At 47.2% G+C, this 23,493-nt stretch overlaps 1 protein-coding gene and 1 long non-coding RNA gene across 4 annotated transcripts in view; both read left to right on the top strand.

Moving 5' to 3' along the window:
* The window catches only part of SHISA6 (shisa family member 6), a 262,399-nt gene that overhangs the window by 197,831 nt on the left and 41,075 nt on the right, over positions 1-23,493 (top strand). The gene's annotated exons all lie outside the window — the stretch shown is intronic.
* Positions 1,724-2,553, top strand: LOC145543410 (uncharacterized). Its single transcript, XR_014080699.1, has 2 exons — positions 1,724-1,986; positions 2,307-2,553. It is a non-coding gene; the product is annotated as an uncharacterized LOC145543410 (long non-coding RNA).

Here is a 23,493-nt window from a genome sequence, read left to right as displayed (position 1 = left end):
TGGTAGGGGGTGGGATGGGGTGGTGGTAGATCCAAGACACACACACCAAGGCCACAAGGATGCCTAAATGAGAAGCCAGGCTTATACAGTGGTTCTCAAGCTGGGACAGTTTTGCTCCCCAGGGACAGCCGGATGGGCAGGAGGAAGCCAGTTTACTGGCCTCATTGAGTCAAAACCAGAGATGCTGCTAAACCTCATACGATGGACAGAACAGTCCCTCCTCAACCCTCCCCACCCACACACATAACAAAGAATTATCTGGCCTCCAAATGGGAGTATTCCTGAGGCTGAGAAACCGTGGCTTAGGAATATCTGAAAATAAAGGTTTCCATCCACATCTCCTAAGGGCTTTCCCTTCTGTTCTCAGTCACACACAAAGCAAATCAGCCACTATCATTCTTTCTTCATTATCAGGAGGAGGTTGGGAATATACAGGCCGGTACAAGGAGCCAATGTGGGGGGGGGGGGGTGAGGGGGTTCCCAGGTGGCTCAGTGGTAAAGAATCCGCCTGCCAATGCAGGAGACTGGGGTGTGATCCCTGGATTGGGAAGATCCCCTGGAGAAGGAAATGGCAACCCACTCCAGTGTTCTTGCCTGAAAAATCCCACGGACAGAGGAGCCTGGCAGGCTACAGTCCACAGGGGTCGAAAAGAGTCTGACACGACCGAGTGACTAAATAATAACATAAGGAGCCGGGCTGAAGGACCCCCTCTGCCCGCCATCCACCCTTGTTTTCACAGGATCATCACGTGCCAAGGCTTTGGCCTGCGCTCCTAGTTACTGGGCAGAGAGCTGGAGTAGCTGCTTTGCTGAGGGCTGTGGGGTGCCCGAGGGAATGGAGGCAGGAGGAGGGGGAGGGGACAACGGCGAGTGATGGTCACTGTGGAGCAGAGGGTGAGTCCGGGGAGGATGAAGGGGAAGGGGAGAGTGGGAGGGATGCGTGGATGTGTGCACTTGGGCGAAAGGAGACCTGGGCATCCAGGGCCATGAGGAGGGTAGTGAGCCCGGAGAGGATGAAGGGGGAGGGGAGAGTGGGAGGGATGCGTGGATGTGTGCACTTGGGTGGAAGGAGACCTGGGCATCCAGCGCCATGAGGAAGGAGGGGCCTCCCTGCCGCCTCTGCAGCTTCAGGGAGTGAGAATTTAATGTGAGCTTAATGAAGGCAGAAGCGGTTTCCATTATTCACACTCTGCTCCAGCAGCTTCTGAGCCCACACGCTCCACTACCCTCTGGAGAGGTGCAGCCGCTGGTGGTGTCGGGTCCTGACTCGCTACAGAGGGAAGGGCAGGTGGCCAGACTCCCAGCCGCCTGTGGTCAGACCTGGGCCAGAGGCCTTCCTTGACGTTTCCTGCCTGGTTTCCTCTAGAGTGGTGGTGTAGGGGGAGGGCCAGAGGAGGGTCTGTTGATGAATCCATGGGAGGCTGAGAGGCCCAGGGAAAAGTGTCAGTCCACACAGGGGCATTTTCAGCTCAAGGGCCTCCTCCATCCACCTGTGGCTTTGTGAGCCTGTCTGGGCCTCCCAGCAGAAGCGGGACAAGCGCAGCTGTGGGCCTCAAACTTGGATCTCACACCAGATCCCAGCCTGACTGTGGACAGAGGACGGAGATCCTCCAGGGATCTGGGATCCTCTGATGGCCCTTCCGCCTGGTTCCACTGTCTCCCTAGGAAACAGTCTCCCCAGCGCTGGAATTCTCTGGAAGTCTCAGCTAGTCACCAGATGACAGGTCAAGGCGAGGGCAGCCTCCTCCAGAGGGTGGACCCCAGCTCCGGGTTTCCCCGTGTTCCAACGCTCCTGGGGTCCCCAAGCCCCCCTCCCCGCCGCTTCTTTATGGTCACACAGTCAGCTCTCTTCACAGCCTCTCTGCTCCTCTCTCCCAGTCTCTTTCCCAACCTCCATACCAGAATTCCCACAGCAGTAGGAAGGGACCCTAGAGGGCAGCCTTCTGGCAAATGGGGACCTTTCCCAGATGCTCTAAACACTAACAGGTAAGTGTTCCAGGAGTGTAAAAAATGTTCAGGAAGCTTTGAGTCAGGGCTACTATGAGCTCATGGGAGTTTACTCACCCATAGAGCAGGGTCACCTCTGATCACTGTGGCCATTTCAGTGGCCAGCCAGATACAATTCTCATACATACACACACACACACACACACACACACACACACACACACACACACATACACTGCTTTTCACCCCCTTCCCCGCTCCCCGTGCCCCCAACCTGCCGACCCCCCTCCCCCCACCTTCCCACCCCTCCAACCCCTGGTTCAAGAAAGGCCACAGGTGCTTCACCTCCCACTCATCAGCAGGGGACCAGGCGCAGGGGTACCGTACGGATTGCCCCGAAGCCAGAGAGCCATATTTGAATTCCAGACTCCCAGTCTCGCCAACCTCAGAGCCCCTGGTCTCCCCCCGCCCAGCCTGAGACAGCTGCCAAGTCCAGGAGCCCCTCAGAGACCCTGCCTCAGGGCTCCTGTCAGATGGACAGCGATGAACAGGAAATAATGTTTCACTACACACACACACACACCATTTAAAAATGCTTTCTGTACTGAATTCTGTTCTCCCTTGTATTTCTTTGTCTACTTGTCCTTTTTTAATACTAATTTCTCATTTGAGTCAAAAATTATTTCACCGGAGAGGTGGTGATTAAATCTGATAATTAGGAGAAATACCAATTAAGTCAGGCTGGGCAAGCAGGGGGGCAGACCTTCCTCATATCTATACTGGAGACTGGAGCATGGCCAGGGGCCCCCATCCCCCAGCCAGGATCACATCCATGAACTGAATGGATGAGGGGCTTTACTCCAGCAGAGCCAAAGTGGGGTGTGGCAGGAGCAGAGGCTTTATCTCCCCACACCCTCTAACAGCTGCGTCATCCCTCCCTGTTCCTATTTCGTCAGAATTCCACTCCAGAATTAAAGTGCCTGCCAGCCCAGACCACCACCCCTCCCCAATCCTGTCCTTGTCTCTGTCTTGCCCGTCCATACATACTGTGCTTGCCCAGACCCCCACCACCATGTCGCTACCCAGATCTGGCCCTGCATCCCCTGACACTGTTACCTAAATTTCTAGTTACTTATCAGCTAGGGTGCCTGTAGGCAAAAACGCACCACCTCTGCACCCACACAGAACGGTCCAGTCAACAAGGTGCTTCAGAAGGTGGAGGTGAGAACAGAGTTTCTCCAAGTATGATCTATTGACTCCTTGCATCAGGGGTTCCCAGAGTGACTGCTTAAGACAGTGGGGCGCTTAGCTGGGATGAGACTTCCCTGGTGGTTCAGACAGTAAAGAATCTGCCTGTAATGCAGGAGACCTGGGTTTGATCCCTGGGTTGGGAAGATCCCCTGGAGGAGGGCATGGCAGCCCACTCCAGTATTCTTGCCTGGAGAATCCCATGGACAGTGGAGCCTGGCAGACTACAGTCCATGGGGTCACAAAGCCTCGGACACAACTGAGGGACTTTAGCTGGCTTCACTAGCTAGGATGAAGTGGCTAGAAAATTAAACTGGAGCCATGGCATGGAAGCTCTTGGATGCCAGGCTGGGTTTATATCGGGACTGGTTGGAGGGTAGTATCTGACACTCTGTGTGGGTTTTCCCCCACACTAAGCCGTCCTCTGACACCAGCTGGGGGTCTACAATTCAACTCAGTTCTGACGCTCTCTACCCAGAGACTGTGGATGATATCAGATTCCCCAGGTTAATAAGGGCTGAGTCCTACAAGGCTGCCCCTTCCCTCTCCACCTCAGACCTACTCAAAAGTCCAGGTTGTCACTCAGGCTTCTGGCTATAGGTGGGAGGTTCCTTTGACCTCTCCTTAAGGTCCAATGAATTTGCTACAGCTGCTCACAGAAAAATATTTTACTTACTGGATCACTTACTTCTTTTTCTACCTTTCTACCTTTTTATATCAGTTTATTATAAACGGATGGGGGCAACCCAGGTGGCTAGTGGTAAAGAATCTGCCTACCCACTCCAGTGTTCTTGCCTGGACAATCCCAGGGACGGCGGAGCCTGGTGGGCTGCCGTCTATGGGGTTGCACAGAGTTGGACATGACTGAAGCGACTTAGCAGCAGCAGCAGCAGCAGCTGGTGCAGGAGACATCCGATCCCTGGGATGGGAAGATCCCCTGGAGTAGGAAAAGGCAACTGACTCCAGTGTTCTTTCCTGGAAAATTCCATGGACAGTGGAGCCTGGTGGGCTACAGTCCATGGGGTTGCACAAGAGTCAGACATGACAGAGTGACTAAACACACACACACAAATTATACAGGGATATCATCAATGATATCAGGAGCAACCAGATGGAAGAGCTTCACAGGGCACGGTGTGTAGGGGCTCAGAGCTCCCACGTCCTCTGAGTGCATCACTTGCCCAGAACCTCCATGGGTTCACAGAACACTCAGAATCCAGCCTTTGGGGTTTTTCTGGAAGCTTCTCTACATAGGCATGATTGAGTAAATAATTGACCATTGGCGATTGGTTCAACCTCCAGCCCCCTTTCCCCACCCTGGAGGTCTGGGAGCAGGACTGAAAGTGCCAACCAGCTAATGACTATAGCAGTTTCCCTGGTAACCAGCCCCCGCTGTGGGGTGGGGTGGGGGTCCAAAAAATCGCTTCATTAGCATAACAAAAGACACCCTGATTGCACTCCTTAGGAATTCCAAGGGTTTTAGGAGTTCTATGCCAGAAATGAGGCAAAGATGAAATGTATATTTCTTATTATAAATCACATCACAGAGGGATACGGACAAAGCTGAGCCGTGATAGGTTAACCTGGCAACAGGATCAAGCCAGATTCCTCCGGCTAAGCTGGTGGTTCTCTACCGCGACTGTGCATTAGAATCACCTGGGAAGCTTTTAAAAGGCTCAGTTCTCAGGCTGACGTCTAGACCAATTAAATCAAAATGTCTGGAGTCGGGAGTCAACCATTAATATTGTTCAAAGCATCCGATATGCAGTCAAATCGAGGACCATGGGAGGATGACTTACCTTCTGATGAGGGTGACCAGCCATTCAGAGTCTTCCCAGGAATGAGGGATTTCTGGGAGGTGAGAAATTCAAGGCTAAAACCAGGAAAGTTTCAGGCAAGTGGGACAAGCGGCTGCCTCTGCCTGTGGCCACTTTGCAGGGCTCTCCCTGCGGGAAACCCAAGCCCCAGGGTGACGCTGTCTGGTCCAAGGTCGAGCCTGTTCTGGGTATTAATCACCCAGCACGAGCCTCAGGGTTCACCACTTTGGAGCCCTGTGACCTTGCGGGGCTGACTTCTCCCCGGAGCACTTCACCACCTGATCTCTCTCCCTGCAGGTCATAGGTTGAGCTGCACTGGGTGAGCTGTGTTTTCCACACCTGGCTTTTGGTACCCACGGAGGGCTACTGCCTGCATGGCCGTCTCCCATTCTTAGAGGACAGGATGAACTCACCCCTTGGTCTTCTCTTCTAGAACCCAACAAGCCTCATTAATTCCTGTAATTGGTTCTGAGCCCCTTCCTTGTCTTTGCCATAGTGCAAATAGCATCTGTTTGCTTGTCTCTAACTAATAGCAGCATTTGGGTCTATATCCTTTTCTATCCACTGGAAATAGGAGAGATTAGTATTTAAGTACCTGGCCTCTGAAATCAAAGAGACTTGAGTCAGAGCCTTGTCTCATCATTTATGGGCTGTGTGATCATGGTAGTTACTTAACCTTGTTGAGTTCAACTGTAAAAAGGGATTTGTGAAAACACCTACATCACAGAGCTTGTGAAGAATGAATGAGGTCAGGCAGGCGAAGTGCTACCACCATGCTTGGCACACTGGGCAATGAATGAAACACAGATAAACAGGAAAACTACAACTCTTTCTGCCTCACCTCCCAGTCTCTTTGTGGACCCAGTATAATCTATAGCCCACCCAGTAGAACTTTCTGAGATCATGGAAATTCCCAATATGGTAGCCACAAGCCACATATAGCTACTGAATACTTCAAATATGACTGGTGTAACATAGAAAATGAAATTTTAATTTTATTTCATTTGAATAAATTTAAATTGCCATGTGTGCTTCGTGGCTACCATATTGGATATATCCTATATATATGTGTGTCTATGTATATATAAACATATCTGGGCCAGTGGTGAACTATGGATACATCTTTGCTCTGTATGAGGGAAGAGCTGGTCTTTTGAGCAAACCAGGGAAAGTGTGGTATAAAATATGTCTTGGGCTGAGTATGGGGGGTCTGTCCTTGGGAGGGAAGCTTGGGCAGGTCATTTCACCTTTGTGCCTCAGTTTCGTCACCTATAAAAGTTGGCTGGTTGACCACTGTTCCAGGACTCCTCCATCCAGGGCTGTTGAATATGAGCACATGGGCTGTGCCCAGCACTGCTGCAGACGGGGGGTTCCACGAACTGAGGCAGCAGTGTGAAGGGCGCCTCCTAGAGTTGTGCGACCTCACAGCTTGCTTCTATCCCTAAATATGCTGGGGCTTGACAAGGCTGCTTTTCTAGACCATCTCTTTGGAGACCTCCTGCAAGGGGCTTTCAGGCCACTTCAGATGCAATCTGGGTGGGAGGGAAAGAGTGCCTGCATCAGGCATTCAGTCAGATTCCTTCGGTCAATACTGCCTGGACCAGTGACTCAACGCTCTGCCTTGGTCTCAGCTTCCGGAGACATGCTGCACATGTTTGTAGCCACTATTTAACAGGGATTAATGTGAGGCATTGCTAGTAGACACGCAGCCTTAGTGCACATTAGCACCATAGCACAAATGAGCCCGTCCTAAGGCGCTAACTAGCTGAGGGCTGTCTTGCTAAGGCGGAGAGCTATTTGGAGCCTGTCATTGCCTAGAGAAGGTAGACCTTGTAGGACCTGGTGGGGGAGTGAAGTTGAAAGGCATGTATGTGTGTATTGGGGGTGGGAGGGATGGTACATGCCAAAGTGCTTTAGGGGGATGAAAGGTCCTAAAAGAAGGGACAGTGGTACTCCTCGCCCATTTCCTGGGCAGCCCTTTCTGCCAGGGCTCTCCCCCAACACCTTGGACAACGATGCTGCTCCCACCACCTCCTCCCAGGGTCCTCCGTTTCCTCCCAGTTCAGGGAAGCAATGAATTCTAAGTCCTGTGGACCTCCTGCTCCAGGGTGGATTCTGGGGTTTGTGTCTCCGCCCTTCTTTTCAGAAGAGAAGCTTCTGTTGGCTGGATGTGAATTATGCATCCTTAGGAAGCCCGCCGTGTGTCGCTACTGCTCAGGGTGCAGCCCCAGCTGTTTGCAGCCAAAGCCCCGGAGGCCCACAGGGCACGCTTGTGACAGCAGGATAGTGTCACTGCCACATCCACCCTCCCCCAACCCTCTTCCCCCTTCGTAACAGTAATGATAACAGTGAAGTGAAACTAACAAGGGTTTATGGCGTGACTCCGCCAGGCTCAGTGCTGAGCACATCAGATCCGTCACTTCACCGCATTCTCCAGCCAGCCTAGTACAGATGAAAGGATTCAGGCTCAGAGAGGTGAAGTGACTCCTCCAAGGAGCAAAGAGAATTCAGATGGTCCCAAGGTGGGTGCTTCTAGAGCACTGGGCAATGGAGAAAACAGAGAGTGATGACAACAGCCACCTATAGACATTCAGAGAACACAGTCTCCTGTCTCAGACCCTTCCAAGTCTTGGACAAGAACATAAGGGGTCTTATTCCCTCTCCTGATGGTGGAAGAGGAGAGGAAAAGAGAGGGAAAGGCAGAGATGATGGAGGAACTGCTGTGTTCCTCGGCCACTGCTTTGCCAGGCAGTGGCCGGTTCCTTGATACCCATCACTTTATTTTTCTCGGTTTCCACTTTGGTGTTTTGAAGTCCCTCTAGTTGAGCCTCAGAAACAAAGGAAGAGGCTGAAATGTTTAGACTCAAACCTTGCGGAACTTCAGTCCAATCGCTCTGACATATAAAGCTGTAGGAGGCTGAGACTAAATGCATCTTCTACGAGCCGGGCACCAGGTTGGGGGTTGAGGTCTATAAAGCAAATGTGATGTCACCTCTGCCTTTGAGGAGCATGCACTAGTGGCTCCTAACTCCAAGAAGTCTGCCCTGAATGCCTTGTGATGGTTTTGGGCACAGAGCAGGGTCTCAAGGTGTCTGGTGCTGGCTTCGGGTCTGGTCTCTGGGGGTGACTGTGGGGTATGGGTAGGCGGGTGTCTGGGAATATAGATTATCTTCATTCAATCATTTTCTGTATGTTTTATTTCTTCAGAAAAAGGTGCTATTATGCACAGGGAACTCTGCTCAAGGTTATGTGGCAGCCTGGATGGGAGGGTATTTTAGGGGAGAATGATACATGTATATTTATGGCTGAGTCCCTTTGCTGTTCAGCTGAAACTATCACACCATTGCTTATCTGCTATACCCCAGTACAAAATAAAAAGTTGATAAAGAAAAAGATGCTATTAAAAGTCCCCTGAATTTCCCTCTATAAGAGCTGGTAGGAGTCTAGAGGGCAACTAGCCAGGACCATTATGTCACAGGTGAAGAGGTTAAGTGACTTGTCCAGATCACCCAGCTAGTCAGCGGCATAAGCAGGGCTAGACCCCAAGGCTGACAGTTGGAGGATTTGATGGCAGTCCTCACCATGCAGCAGTGATGCCCTTTGTCTTGTATTCAGCGCTGGAAACTTAGTCACCAAAGGTGACTCGAACAAAGCAGAAACAGGCTCCTGTGGGGCCATCTTCAACCTCTGGAGAATGGAGGTGGGGCTGGGGCTGAGGCTTTAGGCAGAGGAGGGCCTTCGATTGTCTCAATGTCACCAAGGTTCTTGAAGAGTGTGCCTCCATTGTCCCGCTGTCTTGCCCCGTGGCTCCTGCGACTGATGGTCCACTTTCTTCCCCTCATTATCTCTGTGGTCACCACTGGCTTCTTTCCTCCCCTCAGAGCCTGGCCTCTGAGATGCTTCTGGTAAGCTCTTTGAGGTTCCCTGGACCTTTTACCCTTGGAGATGTAATAAGCCTTTGTATACCACTGTCATTGTCAACTGTAACACAAATAGCTGGACTTTAATTGATGACGTTTATCAACCGACATCTGCTCTCTATATCTCTGTGCAGGAATGCACCCCCAGATGTAGCCAGCTCTCCAGCGGCTGGGATCTCTATTCTCCATGTATGTGTGTGCTCTGTCGGTCTCTCTATGTACAAGTATGTTAATGTGTACTCTGCAGCCTTCTGATGTCTCTCTCTGTGTGTATTTAACCTTGTACTGATGTTCACGATGTAATAAAAACAGAACCAAAAGAACGCAATGCCTTCTGGCGATTTTTAAACCTAAGGGAGATGCTCATTTATCTGGGATGGCTGCTCGAGCTATTACCGAAAGGCAGGGGGTGGATAAAACTTCTCATTGACTTTGGAAGGGTCCCTGAACCTCTCAGCCTTCTGTTGAAGGTTGGCAGGTGAGAAGGGGCTCACGTATGAGGAGGAAGAGTAGCAGGCTGACCTCACAAGCCTTGCAGGTGAACTGTTCTGATCCAGAGCATTCTGTGTGAAATCTCAGTTTCAGGAATGAGGCAGCTGCGAGCAGACTGAGTCTCCTGGTATCCGTGGAAGCTCCCTGGCCCCAGGTCTTGAGTAGAAGCTTTAAATGCTTCTGCAAAATCTGACCTTGAGAAATTGCCCTTCCAGATGTCATGAGGAGGCTATCCCTCCCTCTTCCTCTGCCCTTCCACCCTGGTCACAGAAGCCCAGTGAGAATTTGATCCATTTAGGAGACCTGTTCCAAGGTTTTGATGTGGTCTGTTGTAAAGGACTGAAGCCAGCATCCCTGACCTTGGTCCACCGGGGTTGAGCCACCTCTTCTGGACATCGCGTTGTGCACCCTGCCAAGCAAGGTTCCTTGGTCACAGCCCTCAGGTGGTACTCACAGGTGGGTGCCATGTACAAATCATAACACATCATCCTTCTCCGCTGCCTCCTTGGCTATGCGATCTTATGGCTTCCTTCTCATTCATCCAATAAATATTTATTGAGTTCCCTACGATACACCAGGCACTCTTTTAGTCACTAGTGATACTAACATGAACAAGACAAAAATGGTCTCTTCCTTCCAAAGTTTATCTTCCAGAAAGAAACCATCAATGACTAAGCACGTAAATAAGACAGATGTGAACTATGATAAGGGTCATAAGGCAATTGGATACAAAAGAGGGACAGGGTACATGCTTTAGATAGGAGATCAAAAATACACTGCCCCGCCCAAGGAAGAAGCATGTGTTTTGTTTTTAGAATGATAGAGAAGAGTTAGCCTTGACAATTCCAGGCAGAGGTACACTACTGGACAAATGCTATGAGGTGGGAATGAACTTGCTGTGCTTGAAGAACAAAAATGGGGCTCGTTGGGCTGGAGACATAGACGAGAGAGGAGAGCTGGGTTTGGAAAGGAAGACAGAGCCCCAGAGAGAGTGCAGGTGTCGTTCTGAGCACAAGGAGAAACCACAGGAGGATGCCGACCCTCCCCCAAATGGGCTGCGTTTTATACTTGGAGCTGACAGTTTGTTTGAAAAAGTGGATGTGAGGTGTGAAGGAAGGAGGAGAGTCAAGGTTGACCCTAAGATTTTGGTCTAGGCGACTGGATGAAAAATGGGGCTGATGAGTCAATACATCCTCTCACCTCCCTGACTCAGATTTCAGATACCACGTGCACACCCCTTCCTGCCCAGTCCCCTTACTGTTCTCTCCCCATCTGTCACACACACATGAGTGGGCAGGAAGGCGGGAGGGATGAAGGGAGGGCGGAGGGAGAGACCTGGACCTTTCCCACAAGGCTTTCAGGGGCTGTCTCTCCTACAGTCTGTCTGGCTCCTTGCCTCTCAGGAGGGAATTTCCTTTCCAGGTGATCATATTTATTAAGTTTCAACAAAGCACTCATTTGTCTGAGTGTTACATTAAAAGAGTCTAAATCAATCATTCTCATTTATAGGAATAATGAGCTTTGGGGACAAGATTTTATACCTGAATGGGATAATAATGCGGTGTTAAAATCCTCCCAGGAAGGTCTGCTGGCATAAAGCATTGATTGAGTCTCGAAGGTGGGCCAGGCAGAGTGGATGCAGATACCATGCCTACACAATCCCAGTCTCAGACCCTCCAGCTCAAAGCAGGGTGTGAAAACCCAATTCTTTTTTTTTTTTTTTTTTGACCAGCAAAGTGATGATTTATTTTTAAACAGTTGCTTTTTAGTTCATTTTTATTGGAGTAGAGTTGATTTACAATGTTGTGTTAGCTTCTGCTGTACAGCAAAGTGAATCAGATATATATATATATATATATATATCCACTCTTTAGAAAACCCAGTTCTTTAGCTGGAGGTTTATACAGACCTTGGGTGTAGGCAGAAGTTGCTCAGATATTGTCAGGAGAGCCTGCTCCTCAGACTTCACCCCAAGCCTGTTAGCAATCCTGGGATGGGGAGGCCAGACTGAGGGTGACGCCCTCAAAAAGCACACACTCATGGTCAACCACAGCATTGCACACGGTCCATACCTGCACGATGGACTTTACCATCTACAAAGCATTTTCAGCCTCCCCTGACTTCCCAAAGCGGTGACCATGCAGATGGGACATGGAACCTCAGAGTAATGCCCCAGGTTCCTTTGCTTTCCAGGGGTGGAGTCAGAACCAGCACCCTCCCAGAACTGCAGAGAGCTGTTTGTGCTTGCGTGTTCAGTCGTGTCCGACTCTGCAACCCCAGGGGACTGTAGCCCACCATGCCCCTCTGTCCATGGGATTTCCCAGGCAAGAATACTGGAGCGGGTTGCCATTTCCTTCTCCAGGGGATCTTCCCGACCCGCAACTCCTGTATTGGCAGGTGGGTTCTTTACCACTGAGCCACCTGGAGAGCTATTTACTGGGTAGCAAAGAGTCCTCACTCACATCCTCTGCAGCTCTGCCTGGCCTGGCAACTCCCTCCCCTTAAGGTCATCCAGACTCGGACAGGGACCAGAGCAAGTTCTCCGACACCGACAGTGAGAAGCACAGGGCAGACTCTCCCCGGATGGAATGGGGTGAGTCCGACAGCGGGTGTCCCACCCTGGGGTAGAAGGGAGAAAGCTGAGGTGTCAGGGGAAGGATGGCAGGATGAGGGGAGGACACATAGCTGTACGTGGGAGGGATGCTCTGTGTCAACGGTCCTGGGAGGAGGAAAGCGTGGCGTTCTACTGACCGCTTACGCCTTGGGGAGGGGAGCTTTGAGAGCAGAGGTCCAGGAAGGAAGTAGCAGACTTGAGGTGGGAGGTGGGGAGAGGGTAGTACCCCCTGTCTGTCTGAAGCTCTGTATGGACTGGAACCCTCCAGGGACACCGATGACTTGGCATCTTCCCAGCCTGGGGGAGCCCTGTCCCCTCCTTACGTCACTCACTGCCCCCTTCCCAGAGCTCATGCCTCTGACTCTTCCTTGGTATCACAGGTTTAGATGTCACCTTCTCCAGGAAGCCTTCCCTGATGCCTTCCGCTAGTTCCCCCACTAGGACACCACAGAGCCATCTGTTCATAGCTCCATGGAGTGCCTGAGTGCTCAGTGAGGCCTGAGTAGGGAAGAAAGGAATCAGATTCTATCCTTGCTTCAATCGAAGGCCTTCTGCATTGGATGAGAATTTTCCCAGGCCTCAAAATGCAGAAACAGCCACACAGTTGACCTTGCCTAGTGATGGGGTTGGCCCACAGTGAGGAAAGATTCTCATATCCCATGTCTGTCTTGGTAATGCTTAAGCCATGGATCTCAGGCTCCATCCACGAGGTGAGTTAAATCTTTGTTCACCTGGCTCACGTGCAGAGATACAGAACGTGTCCTATCATGGGACACTGTTTGCTGTAGTGGACATGGCAGAAAACAGTGTAGATGTTTAGGAGAGGTGGGTTTCCATCCAAGAGGTGGGTTTCCATCCAAGTCTCACCACTTGCCAGCTGTCTTGGACTGGGGTAAATAACTCACATCTGTCTCCAAATCAAGTGCAAAAAGCATTGTATGTTAGCATTCACCCAGCTCAGTGCGTGGACCATGAACCCGTCTCACCAGATGATAAGGCGCCATCATTCTCGCTACTGATGGAGAGTCAGTGTAGTCAGTAGCTGAGGCTGGGGCTCGCGAATATTCCACCTGGGCTCACACTGCAGTTGTGTCGTCTCCTGCTCTGTGCCTTCGAGTTCTCACCTGTTAAGTGGAAGTAGGAACAGCAACCCCCACCATGGAGTTTTGACCATAAAATGAGAGGATGTATATATGAACAGGTCTTAGGAACATGCCTGGTTTTTAGCAAAAACTCAGTAATGGTGCTGTGCCTGTTTCTGTCACCTGCTAATGTTACCTGAACATTCAAAGTGAAAGAAAGTGAAAGTCGCTCAGTTGTGTCCAACTTTTTGTGACCCCGTGGAGTGTAGCCCGCCAGGCTTCTCTGTCCATGGGATTCTCCAGACAAGAATACTGGAGTGGGTAGCTAGTCCCTTTTCCAAGGAATCTTCTCGACCCAGGGATCAAACCTAGGTCTCCTGCATTGCAGGCAGATTCTTTACCATCTGAGGCACCAGGGAAGCCCAAAGCGATATACAAGTAGGTTACAAAAAAGCAAAACTATGTTCCGACACTCCCATCTTGTGCAGGATCCCATCCCAGGGCCCTCTCTGGGCAGAGCCCTGTGAAGGAGGTAACAGGGAAGGAAGAGATGTCTGCTTAGAGAAGATCCTAATCCAGAGGGTGGGTCAGACACAAACACAACTGACACACGGCTGGTAACAGCCCGTCCAGTCCCGAAGGAACAGACAGACCAGAGACACAGAGGATGGAGACTTTGGAATTTGGTACAAAGAGCCCTGAGCTGGGAATCAAGAGACAGGAATTCTAGTCCCCCTTCTCCTGCTCACTGAGCAATTATAATACGTCCCCACTCTGACCCTCGGTTTCTTCCTCTGTAATAGAGTTTGATCCCCTGAGGTGACTCTCATTCAATTTGGACACTCGGTGATTTCAAAGTACAATTTAACACTACACGCTGTTTTTAAAGAAAGCTCTATTCAGAAATCACCTCCTTGAAGGAGGTTTTGATGATCTACATGATAAAGCAGCACCACCTTATTTGTGCTCTTCACACAGAATACATCCTCTCCCACCTTTGAGCCCTGAGGAATAAACCCTTCAGGTGAATCTGTCTGCCTTCCTTTCACGCAAATAAAAACGGTCTCACCTTCTGGGTTCTTCTTTTTGCCGTCGCTACCAAGACACTCACAGATAAATAAATGCAGCCCCCAATTAAATAGCTCACCTCGCACACCCACTAACTGCTCATTCTTCTGCTTTTTGTAGTGAATTTTGTTCTTTGTTAACCTTACATGTCTAACTTTGTAACTGTTTGTTTATACCTCGTAAGCTGAATCAAGTCCACGTGGAAACTGACAAAATTTATTTCACTTTCATTTTTCATTCTAAGTAATTTTTAGTATTCCAGCAATATAAGTAGATTGTGGACAAATTAGAAAACATGAATTAGTCGAAAAAGCAAATAAAAATGCCAACAATCTTACCAAAGATAACCTTTTATTATCTAGCCTTCCAGATTACTTTCCATGCAAATAATTCATATAACTAAAACAGAGAATTGTATTCTATTATGCTCTTTTCGTTTTTTTCTTTTTTTTTTTTTAAATAAATTTATTTATTTTAGTTGGGGGCTAATTACTTTACAATATTGTAATAGTTTTTGCCATACATTGACATGAATCAGCCATGGGTTTACATGTGTTCCCCTTCCTGGACCCCCCACCCACCTCCCTCCCCATCCCATCCCTCTGGGTCATCCCATTGCCCCGGCCCTGAGCATTTGTCTCATGCATCGAACATGGAATGGTGTTCTGTTTCACATATGATAATATACATGTTTCAATGCTATTCTCCCAGAACGTCCCACCCTCACCTTCTCCCTCAGAGTCCATAAGACTGTTCTATGCATCTGTGTCTCTTATTCTGTCTCGCATATAGGGTTATCGTTACCATCTTTCAAATTCCATATATATGCATTAGTATCCTGTATTGGTGTTTTTCTTTCTGGCTTACTTCGCTCTGTATAATGGGCTCCAGTTTCATCCATCTCAATAGAACCGATTCAAATGTATTTTTTTAATGGCTGAGTAATATTCCATTGTGTATATGTACCACAGCTTCCTTATCCATTCGTCTGCTGATGGACATCTAGGTTGCTTCCATGTCCTGGCTATTGTAAACAGTGCTGCGATGAACATTGGGGTACACGCGTCTCTTTCAATTCTGGTTTCCTCAGTGTGTATGCCCAGCAGTGGGATTGCTGGGTCATATGTATTATGCTCTTTTCAATCTGCATTTTTTTCACTTAACCTGCATAAAATTTTTAATTATCTACATTATGCATGTTAAAGGAAGAATGGTGAAGTTCCATTGCTTGGAGTTCTGTATTTTCTTTGACAAATCTGCTCTTGCTAGACACTGAAGTTGTTTCCAGTTTTTTGCTGTTCTCAACATTTTGCAGAGAACATGCTCAATTATTTTCTTAGGATCTATTCCTATTAATGAAATGGCTGGACGAAATGGTCTATATACTTTTAAGATTTTTGATACATTATCACTGGATTTATTTCCAGAAATTCTGTAGTAATTATATCAGCGTACATATTTCCTTTCCCTTTCCAAAGAAACATGCATTATTTTATTATATTATGTATTTTTCTTAATTTTTTAAACCTGAGAGGAAGAAAATGGTATCTTTTATATAGGCATTTCTTTGATCACTGAGGCTGGATATTTTACTATATGTTCATTAATGAATTTTATTTCATTCATTCAACAAATATTTTTGAATCACCTTCTAAGTGCCAAGCATTCTTCTAGTATTTCTCCTATGAATTCCTTGTTAATATAGATGTAAGTTCTTTTAAGAACTTTTATTATGTTTTTTATTTTATACTGGATATGGCCAATTAAGGGAAGATATTGTGACCATCTTCCCTTCCTGATGCAGAGATTTCTGCTCTGGCTGTGTGCTCTGAAATGTTTCTTGGCCAGAGCTCTCTGTTTGGTTTTTAGGAGCCCCCATCCTTCCCATCTTCATCCGAAACAAAGTTCCAACTGAGAGGTCAGGGCAGTGCTGGGGATCCTCTCCAAATACAGATTTGTAAATTCTGTGACCTCATTCAAGGTCTTCAGCATGAAGATGCTCCCGAGTCTGCATCTTCCCTTCCAGGGTTGCACGTGGAAAATCGAGGGCCTTCCTCCAGAGTCGCAGCACTGCAGAAGTGCAAGAGCTGCCCCTCCTGCAGGGATCCACGATGGAAAACTCGGGAAGCATCTGCCCGGCCAGCCCGGGTGTTGGCAGCAGATGTCAAAACAACTCCGCATGATGAAACCTCAGGGTCTAATTCCACACGTCTGCAGACTTTTCATTTAAGATCTTACCCTGCAATTCTGGTTCTGCTACTCACATCCTCAGAGTATGTGATAAACCAGAAGGTTTATCAAAAGTATTTCTTCCAACCTTGTGAGGTATCTGCCAATAACTGGCTTCATCTCTGTTTCATGTCATAGGAAGGGCAGGGCTGGAGCTAGGTCTTTTCAATTGTGCTCACAGAAGTGGTGTGGTGCCACGGTCAAGGCGCCAGGTTCTTGGTCTGAGTTTCCTAGTCTCGGGTCCCACTGTTATCACACATTAATTAACTATATGAATATTGGCAGCTGCCTGATTTTGTTTTCATGCATCATTGCTTCTCTGTAAAATGGAGATGTCGGTATTGTGAGGCTGAACAAATGAAGAGACCTAAGATGCTCAGAACTGCGCTTGGCACATGGTGGCAGTGGCTATTCCCATTATTGATAGAAATCATCAATGAGAAATTGATGGACTCAAGCGTATGAGCTTAGAAAGAAAAAAGGCTGAGAAGCAGTTTAACTTATTGAGCTAGAAACACACACACACAAATCCACAAGAGTAAACTGTACAGATTCATCTCATTTGAAATTTACGATTACAAATCTCAAATGAGGGTCTGACACTCCCAGCAATCCTATTATTTTTCTTCTAAAACTGTTCTCAACCCAGGTGGTACGTGAGGGAGTATAACTCACTTAAAGTTATACTAACTTTAAACTCTAGGTTAAAATTATGTTGTTTTTAACTAAACTATAGTTAAAACTATGGCTACCCTGGACCCACCCAAGACCAATTAAATTGCAATCAGACGGGGAACAGGGAGCCGGCATGAGAATACTTGGAAAGTCCTGCAGGTGATTCTAAGGTGCAATTGAGATGGAAAGACATTCCTTGAAGGTGATCATTTCAGATCTTCTCTCTCCTCTAATCCTCCCACCTTCTCTTCTCCTTTCAACTCCCAGCTGATATGCTTGCTTCCTCCTTCACAGAGAAAACTGAAGCCATTTGCAGGAGCCATCCCTATACTGCCATGGCCAAAACCACTGAAGCACCTGCCTGTGAAAACAAGTCTTCCTCCTTCTCGACAGACGAAGGGGGTCCGACTGCCCACATGCCATTAGAGTCTGAGCTCTTCCCCTCCCCCCATCAGTTGCCCTCCCCTTTCTGCTCAGCACTTGCCTCTCCCTCTCCATAGAATTACTGTCAAAGGCACACAGCATCCCCTGGTTTCTCTCAGCTTAGGGAAGAACAACACCACAATCAAACCAAGCCTTCTCCTTGACTTAGTACCCGCTCCAGCTCTCACCCTCTCACCCCTCCATCAAAGAGCCATGCGTTGCACCCATGTTCACAGAGCATGGTTCAAGTTCACAGCAGCCAAGGAGTGGAAACAATTCAGGTGTCCATCGATGGAAGCGCAGATAGAGAAAATGTGTGAGTTTGATACATGCTAATTTGACATCGTCTACGATATGGATGAATCTTTAAGGGTGATACGCCAAGGGAAATAAGCCAGTCACAACAGGCCAAATACTGGCTGAATTCCACTCAAATGCATAGAATCAGAAAGTAGAAAAATGATTGCCTGGGGCTGGGTGGGGAAAGGAAGGGAGAAGTAGGGCTTAATTGGTGCAGAATTTCAGTTTGCGAAGATGAAAAAGGAGTTCTGTAGATGGGTGGTGGTGACGGTTGCTCAGCACGGTGGATGTACTTAATGCCATTGAACTGTGCTCTTGAACATGGTTAAGATGGCAAAATTCACATCATGCATATTTGCCACAATTAATAATAATAGCTACATACACATACTGTCTTCACTCTAACCTCACATGTGTTCTTCAACCCACAACCACTCCGGGTTCTGCTTCCCGCACTCCACCAATCCTGCTCTGACCAAGGTCACCTTGACATGCATTTTCACAAAGCCAGCAACCACCTTCCCTTCCTCCTCTCACTTAACCTCGATGAAGTACCCAGCTGTCTTCCTGAGATGCTCCACTCTCCTGGTTTCCATGACATCACACGCTTTCATTTTTCTCCTCCTAACTGCCCCCCACGCCAAAACCGCAACCCCCAGACTGAGGTCATACAATTAAGGGTTTCCTCTGTCCCCTCTTGGATCTTCTCTCTCCAATCTGTTATTTCTCCAGGGGAACTCATCTCCTCTCATCGGTTTACATATGTTTATTGAGGTTGATGACTCTCACAGTTTCATCTCCAGCCTCAACTTTCTCTCTGAACTCCAGACTCCTAAACTCCACACTATTTCAGTGTGCACATACCGTGTTCACAAGGGAACTCTTGATGCTACCTCCTGCTCCCAAATGGTGCATCCAACATTCTCTCCCACCTCAGCAGAGGTTGAGGTCTCCACATTTGAGTAGCATCCCTCATTTCTCTCCTTCCCTCCTCTCCCATCTCTAATCCGTTAGCAGATTCTGACAGTTCTCCTTTCAACATGTGTCTGGAATCTGCCCACTTCTCTATGTGTCCATCACCTCTTTAAGCCACCGTCTCTTTTCTGTTAGATTATTGCAGTAGCTTCTTTATTTTAAATTAATTTTTATTGGAGTATAGTTGCTTTATAATGTTGTGTTAGTTTCTACTGTACAGCAAAATGAATCAGTTATATAATACATGTATCCCCTCTTCTTTGGATTTTCTTCCCATTTAGTTCACCCATAGAGGACTGAGTAGAGTTCCCTGTGCTACACAGAAGGTGCTCATTAGCTATCTATTTTATACATAGTATCAGTAGTGTATATATGTCAATCCCAATTTCCCAACTCATCCTAACCCCTCTATTACCCCTTGATATCCATATATTTTGATCTCTACATCCGTGTCTCTATTTCTGCTTTGCACATAAGAAGAGCTATATCATTTTTCTAGCAGTAGCTTCTTTGCTGGTCCAGGGTCCTGACTGATTGTTCTCCTTCAAGCTTATCTCAGGCCTCTCTGCTCTTTGCCCTCAGCCACAAGGGGTCACTTCAGTTTTGCCACCATGCATATGCTCAACCCAGTTTAACTCTTTCCTACCCAGTGCCTTTACACACACAGTATGCACACACACACTCTTCCTTCCCTTACATTCCTCCTCTTCACTCCCTGTTCATGCACATGGTAGGTCCCTCTCATCATTAAGATCTCTGCATAAATGTCGATTCTGCAGAGAAGCACACCTCTCTTGGTCACATGCAATAAACAGGCATCACCTTCTGTCAACATCCATTTCTTACATCCAGTTGTTACTGTTTTAGACTTTATCACCATCAACAATTTGCCTCCTTGTTAACTCTTCATTACCTATCACTGCTAATAAATACTGGACTCCATGAGCACAGGCTCTGTGTCTGTTGGACTCACCACTGTGTTTCCAGAGACCCACCAATAGTGTCCTCCTGGGACATGAATCAAGATTGCCAGGAGAAATATCAATAACCTCAGATACACAGATGACACCACCCCTATGGCAGAAAGTCAAGAGGAACCAAAGAGCTTCTTGATGAAAATAGAAGAGGAGAGTGGAAACGCTGGCTTAAAACTCAATATTCAAAAAAACGAAGATCATGGCATCCGCTCCCATCACTTCATGGCAAATGGATGGGGAAACAATGGAAACAGTGACAGACTTTATTTTCTTGGGCTCCAAAATCACTGCAGATGGTGATTGCAGCCATGAAATTAAAAGACGCGTGTTCCTTGGGAAAAAAGCTATGACCAACCTAGACAGCATATTAAAAAGCAGAGACATAACTTTGCCGACAAAGGTCCATCTAGTCAAAGCTATGGTTTTTCCAGTAGTCATGTATGAATGTGAGAGTTGAACCATAAAGATAGCTGAGTGCCGAAGAATTGATGCTTTTGAACTGTGGTGTGGGAGAAGACTCTTGAGAGTCCCTTGGACTACAAGGAGATCAAATCGGTCCATCCTAAAGGAAATCAGTAGAATATTCAATCAAGAAATCAAAGAATATTCATTGGCAAGACTGATGCTGAAGCTGAAGTTCCAGTACTTTGGCCACCTAATGTGAAGAACTGACTTATTGGAAAAGACCTCGATGCTAGGAAAGTTTGAAGGCAGGAGGAGAAGGGGATGACAGAGGATGAGATGGTTGGATGGCATCACTGACTCAATTGACATGAGTTTGAGCAGGCTGAGGGAGTTGGTGATGGACAGGGAAGCCTGGCGTGCTGCAGTCCATGGGGTCACAAAGAGTCAGACATGATGGGAAAAGGGACTTAATAAGTTCATTCATTAAGGGGAAAACATGTACACCCATGGTGGATTCATGTCAATGTATGGCAAAACAAATACAATATTGTAAAGTTAAAAAATAGAAAATAAACTAATTAAAAAAAGATTATGGTATAGGGTCATCATGTAACATAATGCCTTATGTTTAAAGCTTGGGTTCATACTGAGGTTGACTTTTCTGGTCATGTTCCAGAAATTTATAATCCTGAATTTTCCCTATTTATTTACTTTTAAGGTCTTTTTTTATATGGACCATTTTTTCAGTGTCTTCATTAAATTTGTTACAACATTGCTTCTGTTTTATACTTTGGTTTTTTGGCCATGAGGCACGTGGGATCTTATCTCCCCAGTCAGGGACTGAACCTGTACCCCCTACATTGGAAGGCAAAGTCTTAACCACTGGACCACCAAGGAAGTTCCCCCTAGTTATTTATTGACTAATAAAAATTTAATGCCGTAAGACAGCCAATCTCAAACCATATGAACCAGTGGATTATATTACTCTTTAAAGCAAGTTTTTGAGGGTAATAATTCAATATATGTTTTGTACTAAGCAAGATTTTTAAAATTATAGTTGATTGACAATGTTGTGTTAACTTCAGGTGTACAGCAAAGTGATTAATTTATTTATAAATGTCTAAATCTTTTTAGATTCCTTCCCTTAGGTGCTTGCATGCCTGCTCAGTCACTTCAGTCATGTCCAACTCTTTGTGACCCTATGCACTGTAGCCCACCAGGCTCCTCTGTCCATGGGATTCTCCAGGCAAGAATACTGGAGTGGGTTGCCATGCCCTCCTCCAGGGGACCTTCCTGATCCAGGGATCAAACCCCCTTCTCCTGCATCTCCTGCATTACAGGCAGATTCTTTACCCACTGAAGTACCTGGGAAGCCCTCTTTCCCTTTTAGGCTATTACAAAATACTTGAGTACAGTTCCCTATGCTTTACAGTAGGTTCTTGTTGGTAAAGTGAAATTTTTATAAAAATAAGATTTTACTTGGTATCCATTTCAGAAATCCCTAATATCAACTTATCTTCATGCTTCAGGCAAAAAGTTCCCTTAGGACTTAAGGCTTCAGATCAGCCCGACTTCAACATATTGAAGCTCATTTGAGGCTTTTTGGCTATGAAACTTCAGAGGTTGTTTCATGTAATGGCTGGCTTTCAAAAAATAGTTATGAAGACATCAGCTAGACCTTAGCTCTTCTCCCCCAGCTTATCTTTTCTCTCTTTGAAGAGGCAGAAGAGGAACAGTGAAGAGGGAAAATCACTTAGGAAAAGATGTGCTTTGTACGTTGAGTGTTTAAAATAAATCCAAGGGTCACCACCGAGATCTGTCTCATTAACAGATGACACGGTTCACATTGTTCGGACTGTGCTTTTGTTCCGCACTCCAGTGAAGTCTTTCCAACAAGGACCTCTTTCTACTGAGTTGCAGGCAATCATACTTTACGCATGGGCTTCTGGAAGCTTCTCTGCCTTATCAAGTCCCCAGACGTGCCTTGAGATCACAGATTGCCTCGGGTTCCCTGTTCCCAGAGCCATTTTCCAAAACAACTGGTACCCTTTGCTTGTAGAGGCTTTTCCAAAGAATATTTTAAACAGTCTCTCAACAGATGTTTACATTAGTTGCATCTCGGATATTGGCAGTGAGTGTTCCCTGGGCCTCTAAGTAATAAAACAAAAACAAAACAAGCCCAGTGGTGAGTCTTCTGGAAGCCACCAAGCAAGCGTGTTAGTGAACCGGCACAGACGGTGTGTACAGACATGTTCTAGAGCTGAGCCAAGGAGTCGAAGAGATGAAAAAAGAAGAAGAAAGAGAAACGAGAAAGGCATTCTGTTTGCTCTGGTCAGATCTGCTGCCACTGCTCAAAGGCTGCTGCTCCCTCGTCTTCATTTCTGGCAATTTATTCCTGCCGTTGTCTGTGGGAGGATTCAAGTCTGCAAAGGGAATCTGACAAAACATCGAAAAGTGTAGCTGAATAAAAATGCTGAAAGATCACTGCAGAGGCAGGCAGCTGTCTCTCGTGGGCCAGGCAGACAGACAGACCTGAAACAGGAAAGAGAGTGTTTGCTCAGTGCTTGAGCGAGACGTTGAAGGTAGCACCTGGGGTTTAGCCACCAGCCAAGAGTCAGGCTGATGTCAGTTACACAAACTAGGATTTTCTAATGTGGTGTGTATGCCTGCTTGTGTGCAATGCACTGATGTTCACTTAAAATGTGCTTCTATGGATCTTCTGTAGTCTCTACATAGTTATTTACTGGTTGGAGTCTCTGAAGTCTCTGAAAAGAATATGCACGCTTTTCATTCTGAACCATACAATGAGGTCACACTTGTGCCATCTGGTAACAGGGCCTCCAAAACTCCTGAGCAAGAGACTGGATCCTACCTTTTGGGTTATGAAACCAACAACCATTATTAGCGGAATCATATGATAACAACACGTGGCAGAGTGGGGCAGAAAAATGACACTTTGAGAAAGACAAGTTGGTGGGTTTTTTTCCCCTCTAAAGATTAATAGTCTGACTCTTTGTGACCCCGTGGACTGTAGCCCACCAGGCTCCTCTGTCCATGGAATTCTCCAGGCAAGAATACTGGAGTAGGCAGCCATTCACTTCTCCAGGGGATCTTCCCAACCCAGGGATTGAACCTGGGTCTTCTGCATTGTCGGCAGATTCTTTACCAGTTGAGCCACTGGGGAAGCCCCAAAGATTAAAATGGTCCAGAATTATAAGGAAAGTGCTCTGGAGGAGGCTGGCTGAAGGTATGGATTACAGATGAGATCTATATATGTCTTTTAGAAACAAGACACTTCTCTGGGTAGTGGGCTTGTAGGTA

Source organism: Giraffa tippelskirchi, chromosome 3 (assembly GCF_054371585.1).
Source record: "Giraffa tippelskirchi isolate mGirTip1 chromosome 3, T2T-mGirTip1v1.2.pri, whole genome shotgun sequence".
Taxonomy (NCBI): Eukaryota; Metazoa; Chordata; class Mammalia; order Artiodactyla; family Giraffidae; genus Giraffa; species Giraffa tippelskirchi.
This window is presented reverse-complemented; position numbering and strand designations above follow the sequence as displayed.